Raw genomic sequence first — 13,889 nt, 5'->3', positions numbered from 1 at the left:
GACTGGCTTGTTTGAACACTTTCGTGGGCTGCTAGGGAGGTGAAAACCATTAGGTTGAGGATTAGGAGGTGTGTACCTGGCCAGGCTGACAGGGGAGCTAGTTGGGTGTGGAGCCTTTCCCAGTGGGTGGGGGCCTATCCAGGGAGAGCAGGGGAACTCACAACGAGGTCTTTGGAGCTCCCTAAAGCTGAGAGTTGTAGAAGCAGCACATGGAGTTTTAGGCTTTACAATCACTGGGTGGGAATTCCAGTTAATGCGGGGAAAGCATGTGCAAACAGGATAAATCTAGACTGTGGTTGGTCTATGAGACAACCAACAAAACACCCAGCTGGACTTGAAAATGGCATTTCAAATTTATAAGACCATTTGAGCTTTGTTTTCTAGCCCTTAGACTAGGAAATAAAACTCTGTAAGCATTCACTATCTGTTTGATGCGTATGATGGTTAATTTCATGTGTCAACTTGACTGGGCTAAGGTATGCCCGGAGAGTTGGTAAAGCATTATTTCTGGGTATTTCTGTGAGAGTTCTCCCATTTGAATCAGTAGACTGAGCAAAGAGGTGGGAGGGCATCATCCAATCTGCTGAGGGCCCAAATAGAACAAAAAGGCTGAGGAAAGGTGAATTTGCTCTCTCTGCTTGAGTTGAGATAGCCATTTTCTCCTGCCCTTAGACATAAATGCTCCTACCTCTTGAGCCTTCAGACTCAGACCAGGACTTAACACCATTGGTCCCTGGATCTCAGGCCTCCGCGTTTGGAGTGGGACTGCAGCACTGGCTTTCCTGAGCCCTACGAGTATAGATGGCAGATCATGGGGACTCTTTGTCCTGCATAATTGTGTGAGCCAATTCCTCATAATCTCTTTCTGTATATCTACATATATCCTATTGGTTCTGTTTCTCTGGAGAACCCTAACTAATACAAGGAGGGAACACTAACTGAGTGGCAGTTACCATAAATGATAACTCACATTGTACTCAGTTCTGTACTAATAGGAGGTTCGTATGCCTCAGCTCATTTAATCCAAAGGACAACCTGCTAAAGTGACAGAATTAAAGTCATCATTTTACAGATGAGGAATCTGAGGAACAAAAAGGTTAAATAACCTCTCCAAGATCATACAGCTTGAACCCAAGGCCATTCAACTCCTCATGTTGTGAGGAGAAGGCCAAGAAAAGACCCTAGCAATCCTCAGCAAGAGGAAGAGCGAGAGAAAGACAGAAAGGGAGATGGAAGGAGACTCAGGATTGAAGCTCAGGAGAAAGAGGGTTTCAAAGAGGAGGGACTAGTCAACACTATCAGAAGCTGGGTGGGTCAAACAGAATGATGATTGAAAAGAATCTGCTGATTCGAAAATTAGCTAATTTCAGAAGAGTCATGAAGGAAGAAGTCAGCTTACAGTGGAGAAGATAAGGAAGATAGGATCAGGAATCAGAAGCAGCCAGATGAAATTACTTCAAACTTTTTGTGAAGATGAGAGATAACACTGTATGAAAAGAAGTAAGGAATAAGTCGTGTAAATAAAGCAATGGAAAAGGTTTTCCTTTAAGGACAGAGAGCACTGTAATATGTGAATAGGCAAAGGGGAGAAAGTTAGTGGAAAGAAAAGGACTGGAGAGACCAGAGATGGAATGAAACCAATTTCCAAGCAAGTTGTGTATTTTACATCCTACTGGCTATGAACTCCAGAAAAAAGTGTCAACCCTGAGGCACAGAATTTATCATATATCTTTCTACCTCATTGTTTTCTCCTAATACTTTTAAATCAATATATCAAAATAACAAAAAATATGTTAAAAATCACTGACAAATAGTGTCAAGAAAAGTAAAAGTAGCTACTAGCAGGATATAAATACATGGCAGAATTTTCATTTTATGAAAGGAAGAAAAGGAAACAAGAAAAATCATCAGTTCAAAAATTTAAAGCAAGGAGAAGAAAGGAAACAAGAAAGCATAATAAGGACAAATCATTAAATAACCAGAAAAAGACTTGATACATGCATAACAACAAATGTAAATGGGTTGACTTTGTCTATTAATAGACAAAAACTGTAAAATTGGTTTAAAACACAATTATATGGCACATACAAGAGATACACCTAAAACACAAACCAAAAAATTGTTAAAAAGGGGTGGTGATAGAGATAAGATATAGCAGGCAAAAGCAAACAAAAAGGCATGGAGGAGACCATATCAATATCAGATAAGGTAGAATATATGTGGAAACAAAACATAAGCCCCTTCTTTCTGAAAAACAACAGAGCAGAAATATGACACTCTTTCCAAAAATTACTCTACTTTCAATAAATTAATTACAAGGCAATCGCCTTTTTAGCTGAACATATTGGGCAAAATTAAAAGCCCAAACTCAGACTCCTATGGGCTATATGCTGATCTTCCCCACTTCCCTAGATTCTTCTATTCCCTAGATTCCCTTACGTGCAGAACCTACCCACCCCAAACCTCCAGCCCTCGTGCTGCAGAGCTTGTCCCTACTATGTAACGTACTATGGAGCCCTGGGTAGATTAGTACAGAAAGGCATTTTAAAAGGCTGAAGTGAAACTTAACTGTATCGTTCATAAAATGTATTTGTTGTTAATCCCTTAAAATGTTTTCTGCCTTTCTCCTTTCCACTTATTATGCGTTTTTTTCTCCCCAGCACTACATGAAGCACGGGGTAACTCAGGGTGTTTGAAATAAGCAGCTTCGTGGGTTTATCTCCTTTATGCAGAGGTTTTCTTAAACCTGAAACACAGGCTTTTTTGATATTGTTATTCTTTAAAAAGATGAATTATCAAATGGAATAAATAGGGATATTTTAATAATGAAAGTATACTTTATAAAGAAGATACAATAGTGATGAAGTTTTAGGCACCACAACAGCAAAGTGTCTTCAAATATAATTCTTAGCAACCCAATTTCTTCTTTTTTTTTTTAACAAAGTCACAATCATGGATAAATCCCAATCACAGTGCAACAAAAATGAAACACCTCAGAATATACTTACTAGGAATAAGCAAGAGCCTCATGATCAAAGTTAACAAAATCCATAATGAAAGATCCAAATAAAATGAAGGGTAATTTTTTTACTCAGTAGGAAGAATAAACATTGTAAATATGGTAATCTTCCTCAAATTCATACAGATTTAATGAATCCAAATCCAAATTGCATATTTTTTCTTTTTAACTGTTTCTGTTAGAACTTGATTATAGCTAACAAAATTTGACCCTAAAGATAAATGTATAAGAACAGTACAGTAACCAAAATTTTGAAAAGAAAAACAAGGGGGGGGGGGTGGATTTTCTTTATAAAATAACAAAATAAATTCTAAAACAAATAGTGTGTTACTATAGTAGAAATAGAGCAATAGAACAGAATCCAGAAAAATAAACTCATGCACGTATGTGTGTGAATATATTATATGTGCACATCTTATATACATATATAAATTTAGTATATTTTAAAGGTAGCATTTCAAATCAATGGATAATAAGCAGATTATTCAATAGATTATTTCAACAGATTTACAACAGTTTGAATGCCATCTCCTCAAAGGTGCCCCGTCACACTCAGCCAGGCCACCCTGCTGCGTGGCCATCACAGCACGTAACCTCGTCCTCAGCAGTATTTCTTCTTCACTGCTGCCTCCTCTTTCTAGAAGAGAAGATCCAGGAGGAAGGGGTGTTACCTGTTTCATTCACTGCTACCTTCCTAGAACCCAGAACGCTGCTTAGCACGTGGTAGGGAGGTGCTAAAAATCTGTTAAATGAAAGGATGAATGATGAAATGCCTCACCACACCATGTTAAATGAAGTTAGAATACAACCTCACATATATACAATAAATTCCAGATAGCTCAAGAATCTAAATTTAAAATGATAAAACTAATAAAAAATGTAGAAAAGTATTTCTATAACCTTAGGGTACAGAAAGCCTTTCACAGCAACGATCCCAAAGCCAAACAAGGGAAAAGGAAAGTGAACTGCATAGGACTTCAAAACTTATTTGTAGAAGATTATAAAAAATTTTAGAAGAAAATGACAGAGAACAAGAATGACAATTTATGGGAAAGGACTAATATCCACATTATATAAAAGGCTTCTTTTATATATAAACAACTCAATATAAAAAGGGGCAAAGGATATAAAAAGCTATCTTAAAGGCTAGAAGAATGTACATCCATAGTTATTTTTGAGGATTTGAGACCTAGAAATATATCTTATGGCCTTAATTTCTTTTTAGAACTATATGCCTAATATTTATATTCAGAAAAGGAAGATAAAATTTAAAGGCAAACACAAGTCATACTCGGGCAATTCACAGGCACATCACTGGCCAATGTAGGAAAGATGAAAATATTAGTAAAGATGACAAAAGGAATACAGCTCTAATGCTGCACTGATACCTCCTAAATCAATCACTATACTCTTCAAAAGTGTCAAAAGTCGTCAAAGACAAAGACTGAGAACTGCTCCAGGTTAAGGGAGACTAAGGAGACAGGACAGCTAAATGCCAGATGTGATCTGGATTAGTTCCTGGACCAGATAAAGGACATTTGTGGCAAATTAAGAGTAAGGTCTGTAGATTAGTTAACAGTAGTGTATCAGAGTAAGTTTCCTCATTTTGATAATTATATTTTGGCTATGTAAAACAGGGTCCTTTGCTCAGCAAATGCCTTTTGGCTAAACTATTAAATATTTGTCAAGTTAATAATAGCCAATATATTCTCCACTGCATTCCCTGGGTGGGGCTCAGCACAGCCCTTACACTATATATATTTTTACTGCAGGCCTCAATCTATCACCATTCCCACCCTCTGACACTATGACAGCCCTTTTGCTGGTGGGTCATGCCCCTCTCCCAGGAATGACCTTGCTTTGCTTATGCCTGAGTGAAAAATAAACATGTACCTTTTTCTACAAAAAAAAAACCAGGGTCCTTATTTTTAGGAAACACATACTGAAGTATTCAGAAATCAAACCAGTGGTTGCCTGGGATGGGGACTGTGGACAGGAAGGGTATGGATACTTTCTGGGGTGATAAAAATGTTCTATAGCTTGACTGGGGTGGTGATGATGTTGGTGCAGAAATTTGTCAAAACTCAATGAATTATATGCTTTAAGTGGGTTATTTTATGTAAATTATACCTGAAAAATAAAGCTGATTTAAAAATTTAGTTAGTGCTATTTTAACTAAATAAAATAAAATCAAGGCTATTGACAACCATACCACAACCTACATCAACCAAAATCTTCCGGGTGCTCCCTCCTTAAAGCTTCCCCTCTTCCAGAAACTCCCTCTCTCTGATACCTATTTTTGTGAGTTATGTTGCCTTTTAAAACTGAGCTTGATAACACTGAGAAGAGAAAGTAGTACAAATAGAAATCACAACAGTTGGACTTCCCTGGTGGTACAATGGTTAAGAATCCACCTGCCAATGCAGGCGACACAGGTTCAAGCCCTGGTCTGGGAAGATTCCACATGTCACGGAGCAACTAAGCCCGTGTGCCACAACTACTGAGCCTGTGCGCCTAAAGCCTGTGCTCCTCAACAAGAGAAGCCACTGTAATGAGAAGCCCACACACCACAACGAAGAGTATCCCCGGCTCACAACTAGAGAAAAGCCCGCGCGCAGCAACGAAGACCCAATGCAGCCAAAAATAAATAAATTAATTAATTTAAAAAAAATCACAACAGTTAGTGCTTGTCTTCATGAAGCCTTTAAACTGGTTCCTCTTGTAAATAACCAAGTGACATATTTAAGAGAATCCTAACATATGATCTTATGAATAAAGAAAAACCACAAGTCCTTTGGGATGGCAGACAAAGTTAAGTAAACCTAACCCTAAAAACAAAAACAAAAACAACCCAAGAACTTAAGGTTTCCTGGGTAAAGTGCCCCGATGTCTTATTTCCTTTTCCAGAGAAGGAACAACTCCAGGTTCTAGCAAAAACTAGCAGGTTCCATTTTCAAGCAATCTCACAGGGCAAAAAAAGCCTAGGCTCCTTACTCACTTTTTTCCCTCTATGATTTCCTCTAGCTGACAGACACTGCTTCTTCTTTTTTTTTTTTTTTTTGGTTATGCGGGGTCTTTGCTGCAGCATGCGGGCTTTCTCTAGTTGCGGTGAGTGGGGTGCGGGTTTCTCATCACAGTGGCTTCTCTTGTTGCGGAGCACGGGCTCTAGGCACGTGGTCTTCAGTAGTTGCAGCAGGCAGGCTCAGAAGTTGTGGTGCTGGGGTTCGGTAGTTGTGGCTCATGGGCTCTAGAGGGTAGGCTCAGTAGTTGTGGTGCACAGGCTTAGCTGCTCCGCAGCATGTGGGATCTTCCTGGACAAGGGATTGAACCCGTGTCCCCCGCATTGGCAGGCAGATTCTCAACCACTGCGCCACCAGGGAGATCCAACACTTCTTCTTAGAAAAGCTCTTATCATGCCAACTCCCTTATTTAAATTCCTCTGACTCCTCCTCTACTCCCATGCCTACCACCCCACCAAACACACAAACTCCTCCTTCCTGGTACTTGACCCCAAACTGTATCTGATTCCCTCTCCCTTCCAGTCCCTTCTACCTTCGCTCCACCTCTAAAACTTGTCACCTACAAATTGGCACTTGCCATCTACCCCTACAAGGATCAAATTGTGAGCCACTACAGCTGCTGACTTTCAACATCCCCTGAAAGGAGTTCAGGGTGGAGATCAGCACTCTGCTCTGGGAAAAACTGTTAGTATAGGTCTTCAGATAGTCAGATATTTTCAAGAGACAATTTTATGAGCCCAATTCTTATATCTCCTCACATCTAGAAAAGCACTAAAATCCTTCATGGTGATGTCTGCTCCTCGTGACTAGCAGTAACCTTCACGAGACTAGCAGAAACCTTCTACAAAAAAAAAAATATGTGCTTGATTGCATGCACCTCCCCCACCTCACCAAAATCACATATATACTGACCTTCCCCCCTGCTTCTTTGGAGCAGTTTCTCAGAGCTATCTGAAATGCTGTCTCCCAGGCTATAGTCCTCAATTTGCCCCAAATAAAACTTAACTCACAACCCTCATGTTGTGCATTTTTTTTTCAGTCGACAAACTCTAAAACACCAAGTTAGTGGCTGGAATAACGCTAAGAATGCCTACCGCTGAGCTAGTACCTTCAACATTTCAGGAACCAAAGCTGGGCTCCTTTTACTTACATTACTTATTTCATTTAATAATACCTACTTCATAAGTTTGTTGAAAGTTCAAATGAAATAAGTCCAGTGAAATTCTTATCAATGTCAAGTATGTGGCAAACAGTTAATGCTGTTATTTCTATCATCACATGAGGAACAGATGCTTCAAGGGAAGTCAAGTCACTCGCCCAAGACAGTGCAGCTATTAAATGGTAGTCGGAATTTAAACTTGGGACACTCTGACTCCATTACAGCAAATCCTCTCCAGGTATCCCTACCCAACCCTACTTCTGGTCACCACACTGATCTTCTCTCTTTCCAGGTCTTGGAACACTGACAGTGTGGGTACTTAACCATGCTTGTTCTTATTATCATATACATGTACAATCATCATGACTGTTCCTTGTAGAGATGTGACCTCTTTTATGTTCCCTGAAAGTCCATAGACCTATAAGCACCAGGACCATCTCTCACATGATTTTTGTTCCTTTTCTGACACTTGGACAATACCAACAGCTCAGCAGGCCAAGGCATCCTGCTGAATAAGGAACTGGAAGCTGAGAACCTAGCTGAGGGATGCTGAGGGGGAGTTTTGTGGAAAACATCCAACATTCAGAGATCTCAATGGCCCTGTTTTCTGTGGTGAGGCCCACCTACAGTACAGGAACAAGGAGTAAGGGAGAGGTTTAAGAGAGAAAAATGAGCTCACCTGAACTCCCAATAGTAGAGGCCCAGCAGCCATTGCCTTCTCCTTCCTTCCTGTGGTGTCCTTCCCAGGGGGTGGGCAGGATCAGAGGAGGCAGAGCTGAGGGAAGGAAAAGATGTGAGAAACAAGACTCCAGCAACAACAAAAACTATTGAGAAATGGAATACTGCCTGCCATATCAGTAAACAAAGGATGTCACAGTCATCAGCGATTGCAGCCACAACCAGTGAGCTGGTGAGCCCTGAGGGAACTTAGAAAGGAAGAGAATACCTGTCGTCTAGCAGCCATCAGACTGCAGCCACTCCCCACAGTGAGCCCTGAGGAAACTCAGGATGTGAAAACACAGGATACTGGCCCCAGTATCAAAGGAATGATTTGTATCAAAGGAATGATTTCAGTGAACCCAGACTCTTACATCTTCCCATACACAGAAAAGTGCTAAATTCCTCAACTTGAGGTATCTGGTTTTCTTTAATTAACCATAATCTTCTGACATTCAGACTACCTGCCCTTTGTTGCAAAACTCCTATATATCCTGCCCCCCCCCAGCCCCCACCCACCCCTCGCCTCCTTGGGGCAGTTCTCTCAGGGTTACTTGAGATGCTGCCTCCTGGGCTTGAAGTCCTAAAAATTCCTGCCGAATAAAACATAACTCTCAACTTTTAGGTTGTGAATATCTTTTCTCATCGACAATATAACACCTACAGATAAGCCAAATAAGAAGTGTATAGTATTAATGTAGAGAAAACTATACTTTTTATTTATTAAGCTTATTTAGATATATAAAGTAAGCTAAACAGATAGAGACATACCATACTCCTGGATAGGATGTCACAGTATCCTAAGTTGTCACTTCTTTGAAATTAATTTATAAACTTAACATATTCCCAACCAATTACAGCTAAATAATAATCTTGTAAAGTTAATTATGGAAAAAATGATTTTTTAAAAAAAGTTAATTGTGTTGTATAACAATGGATGTGAGAACTTGCCCTCCAGATATTATAAAGCTATGATAATTAGAACATAGTGTTACTGTATAGTGTCACTCATTCACCAGATATCTTATTGACCACCTACTGTGTACCAGGCACCATTCTTAGGGGAAGGGATGAATACAGCTGTAAACAAAATAGATAAACTCTCTACCCTCGTGGATGTTATAGTCTACCAGGGAAAAGGGTGAATAGAACAAATTAAAATCCTACCAACACAATCAGTTCAGAAAAAAAATTTATATATAAGAATTCAGGATATGAAAAAAGTGACATTTCACATCAATGAAGAAAGGATGAATGATTCAGTAACTTGGAACAAGGACTTACCATTTGGAAAAGAATAAAAATTTACATATAAAGTGAAACTAAAGTACTACAAGAAAATGAAGATGAACATTTTGTAACATATGGAATAGAAGACCCTCTAACAATGATGTCAAAGACCCAAACATGAAGGGAAGGTTTGCACATCTGAACATAGGAAAATGTAACATTTCTGCATAGAAATTGGAAATATACTTGTGTATCAGACACAATTTAATAACACAATGCAAACTGCATAAAAATATTCACTAGTTTTCAATAAGCAAATCTAAACAACCCTATTGTTTGCACCTCTCAGAAAGTTAGAGAATAGTAACACTCAGACGTGCTGTGGGTCAATCAGGCACCCTTACCTTGCAATCTTTATAAACTACTACTTTTCTAGAGAGAATAGGACAGGAGGTATCAAAAGCCTTACAGTATGATCTAGAAATTTCACTTGAAGAGATTTATAGAATGAGACAAGAATGCAAAGATATATGTAGCCAGATGGCCTATATTGTTTATAATACTAAACAAACAAAAAACCCCACAACAGCCCTGAGAAAGAAAACAAAGGCCTAAAGAGAGGATTAAATATGGCACAGACATACTTTTCCTCATGTTCATTAACAAGCAGACTTAGCTGTTCTTAAAAATTGGTATAAGTAGATAGTTTCAAAACTTACAAAAGTTTATTCTGCATCTTAAGTGGTACTACACAGATAAAAATATTTATTAAAAAATCACGGAGCTTAAGACTTGTGCACTCACTTTTGAAGTAAATGGAGAAAAGAATACTAATATCCATTTATTTGCTGAAAAACAAAGCGCTTCTGTGTTTATACGTATATACATGCTGACACGCAGATTCTGACAGTTTTCAAATGATTTTTTCCTTTTTGCTCCTCTGAATCTTCTAGTTGTCCTACAGTGAACTTTTTGTTTGGTAAGAGAAAAACTGCTTTAAATAAATAAATAAAGGAAGAAAAGAAAGAAAAGGATTCCCTGAAGCAGAAATCTGCACAGGGTCGGCCTCCCCATTCTTACAGAGAGATGAGTTAAGGGGAGCCCACGCCATCACCCTTAGGAATCGGAAATCACTGAGGGCGGTCCCCGAGATGCGGTTTACACAAAGGGCAGGTGCTGGAGCCCGGAGACCCGCATCCTGGTCCAGCATCCCCCGAGACTTTCGAGGTTGGTCCGGGGGACAGCCCGCGACGGGGAGGAACCCAGGGTCCGTGAGACTTCCAGAGCCTTCGGTCCCTCACTTGCCCCTGGGACCCGGGGCCGCCGCGTCGGGTCCCCTGCCCTCGCCACTCGGGGGACAGGTGGTGGAAGGACCGCGTCCGGCGCCTCAGCTCTCGGTGTTCCCAACCCGGCTGGGCCCCCGGGGCGAGAGGAGGAACATCTGGAACTAGAAGCCCGGCGCTGCGCAGGGTCCGAGAGGTCGCGGCCCATCTGCAGCCCGCCCCGCCCCTAAAGGGCCTGCCCGGCTGTACTGGACTCCTCCCGCCAGGCCCTCCGGCGCCCTCCAGACCCGGTGCCTCCCGCCGTGGCCCCGCACTCACCCTCTCCCAGCAGGAGCCACAGCAACCAGCGGACCAATGCCGCCCCTCCCAGCATCTCCACCCCGGGGAGCCGGACTACATTTCCCACAAAGCTGCGGGGGCGCGGCGCGGGCGTCAGGAGTGCGCAGGCGCGGGCCTCGGATGGTGGGGGGAGGGGCGGTTCCAGCGGGACGGAAGGTGGTGGCTTCCCGAATGGCTACCTCATTTTGGTGGGGTTGTGGCTTGCCAAGCCAGGAGTTGACTGCGCGGTAACCTTACCCCGGCAACCCTAAAGAAGCCTCTCATTAGAACCTGTGGGTTCCTAACCCATGGGTAGGGAAGAAGGGGCAGACAGCCTTGGCTAAGCCTCACTTTCCTCCTCTGAAATAAAGGGAGCCTAGAGGAGTCCCTTGCAAAGTTGTCAGAAGACTGAGTAGATGTGGTAGTTAACATACCAGATGCAGAGTGAGCACTCCATGAATGGTGGCTACTGTACCTCCTTTCCTAGCTCAGTGTCAGGTGCTGCCGTATTTGCTTCAGAATTATCACTGTATACAATGCAGACAAGGGCTTCGCTGGTGGAGCAGTGGTTAAGAATCCACCTGCCAATGCAGGGTACACAGGTTCGAGCCCTGGTCCGGGAAGATCCCACATGCGGCAGAGCAACTAAGCCCGTGTGCCATAACTACTGAGCCTGCGTGCTGCAACTACTGAAGCCCATGCGTCTAGAGCCTGTGCTCTGCAGCAAGAGAAGCCACTGCAATGAGAAGCCTGAGCACCACAACAAAGAGTAGCCCCCTGATCACCGCAAACTAGAGAAAGCCTGCACGCAGCAAAGAAGGCCCAATGAAGCCAAAAATAAATTAATTTTTTTAAAAAAAGGAATGCAGACAAAATCTCTAATTAAATGTGTGGCCAGAGCTGTCAGTTACAGCTGGGTCTGCCGCTGGAATTTGGAGAAGTACATGACATTTGGGGCAGATCTATATGGTAGCTTAGATTGTAATATTTGTTTTTCTAAAAATAACCGGTAGCTTCATCTGCCTCTTTCTATTGATGTGACAAAGACTCCACCTTTGACTAAACTTTAGGAAGGTTCCTATGAGACTTCTTTTCTACTAGGTCTCCTCCTTGAGCCCTGTCCTTGGCTTGTGGAGCCCAGTTTTAGCAAGAATACTGCTAAGTCAGTTTAGGTAGAATCCCGGATTATTAATATCTGATCAAATTCCTCATCCCCTACTCTTGATGTCTAAGTCCTTGGCCAGCCTTTGGCAAGGATCCCCCCAAATTTGCTGTCTCCTTTTTAGTAATTTTCCACCCACTGACCCCCTTTACCCTGCTTGTTGGAGCTGTAAATCCCCAGCTGTCTTTGCTCTACTGGGAGTTGAGTTCAGTTTTACTGAAGCCCCTATTGTAATAGTACTGAATAAAATATGTCTTTACTCTGTTAAACTAGTGTCCAACTCTGTTTCTTTTTGAGAGATGTTTGAACTATTTCAAAATATTGAAAAACATGAAAATCTTCACAGGTCATTTAATCAAGTGAAGGTAACCCAGATAGCAACAAACAAACAAAGTAAAAATCTACCACTGTATTTTTCGTTTCAAATACCTTGAATCAGACAGTTGTTCCAGGACTACAAGGTCATTCGTACATCAGAAACTGCATGAACATATTCATCATGGTTTGGTGGAGAAATGGCCCTTGATAAAATTCACAACATGAGAGTGTGCAATTTCCCAACAAGTAGGCAGAGAATGTAGAATAGGGAGAGGGAGAAGGACCAAAAGAAACCAACACCCCCCCCCACCACAACGCAACAACCCACAAACATAAAAACTCAGGTAAATAAAAAATATGCAAGAAGATGATAGCAATAATGCCAAGTCTATTAGTAATCACTACACATGCACATGAACCGAACTTTCCAACTGAAAGGAAAATACTGGCAGACTACATTTTTATAAATCTAAGCTATATGCTAAAACATAAGGATACACAAACCTTGAAAGTGGAAAACTGGCAAAAGATATACCTGGCAAATATTAACCCCAGAAAGTTAATGTAGCTACTAACACACACACACACACACACACACATTAAAGCAAAAAATACTGCTAGAGGTGGAAAAGGTAATTACATAACAATAAAAGTTAATTCACCAAGAAAAGAAAATATTCATAAACTTTTATGTATTTAATAATGGAGTTTCAAAATATATAAAGCAAAAATTGACAGAAGAGAACTGACAAATCTACTGAGTTATTTTTAAACTATTTTTCTCAGAAATTGACAGAAAATCTCACGAAAAAAATCACTGAAGATATAGAATATCTGAAGAGCAAAATTAACAAGTTTTACTTAATGGACGAACACATAGAATATTGCATCCCCAAATTAATGAAAATAAGTTTTAATCATATGGTTATAAAAAATGACCTTATGCTAGGTTATAAAAGTAGTCTCAACACATTTCAAAGAACTGGTATCATAAGTACCACATTCTTTGACAACAATACAATTAGACATTTTTAAAAGTACCAGAAAAGTTTTTAAAATTTAGGTAAATGGAATATTTAGAGATTACGCTGGTCACACTCTAATCAGGCTCCTCTGAGCTCTTTTTCAACTAGGCCTCAAGAGTTGGGTTCTCATTTTTGTTTCTGCATTGTCAAATTTTAGCAAGAATACTACTAAATCAGTTTAGCCAGAATACCCCATCCTCCATATCTTATCACTCTTGATATCTGGTAATTCCTCCTCCACCATGCCTCAGGTGATGTCTGTTTTCAGCAAGTATTCTGTTAGTTTGGTCCCCCCCTCACCCCTGATGTTTCCTCTTAGTAATTACCTATTCTCTGACCACCCCCACCTGGCTCATTGGCTATAAATTCCTACTTGCTTATGCTGTATTTGGAATTGATCCCAGTCCCTCTTCCCAACTGCAAGATTCCATTGCAGTGGTCCCTATACCCAATCACAATGGCCCCCCTTGAATAAACTCTGCCTTACTGTTCTTTAACAAATATCATGAACAATTTTTTTTAACAGGTAGGATAATACTTTTTTCTCTAAAAATACATCAAATTTTGTTCCCTTCCAAAACCTACTAAAGCCAAAATTAAGGTATTATTTGAAAAGTTAACTCACAAGTTCAGGAAAA

General features: G+C 40.7%; 1 protein-coding gene across 2 annotated transcripts in view; it reads right to left on the bottom strand.

Annotated features, from left to right (window-relative positions):
* Nucleotides 1-10,856, bottom strand: part of LOC137221988 (zinc finger protein 454) — a 51,690-nt gene extending 40,834 nt beyond the window's left edge. For both annotated transcript variants that reach the window (XR_010942239.1, XM_067732547.1), the window contains exons 1-2: nt 10,747-10,856; nt 7,878-7,973 (exon numbers count right to left, since the gene is read on the bottom strand). The gene's annotated coding sequence lies outside the window, so the exon portion shown is untranslated. The remainder of the gene's footprint in view (nt 1-7,877; nt 7,974-10,746) is intronic.
* Nucleotides 10,857-13,889: the final 3,033 nt, after the last annotated feature.

Source organism: Pseudorca crassidens, chromosome 3 (assembly GCF_039906515.1).
Source record: "Pseudorca crassidens isolate mPseCra1 chromosome 3, mPseCra1.hap1, whole genome shotgun sequence".
NCBI lineage: Eukaryota > Metazoa > Chordata > Mammalia > Artiodactyla > Delphinidae > Pseudorca > Pseudorca crassidens.
The sequence above is the reverse complement of the archived record's forward strand: the minus strand, read 5'-3'. Positions and strand labels throughout refer to the sequence as shown.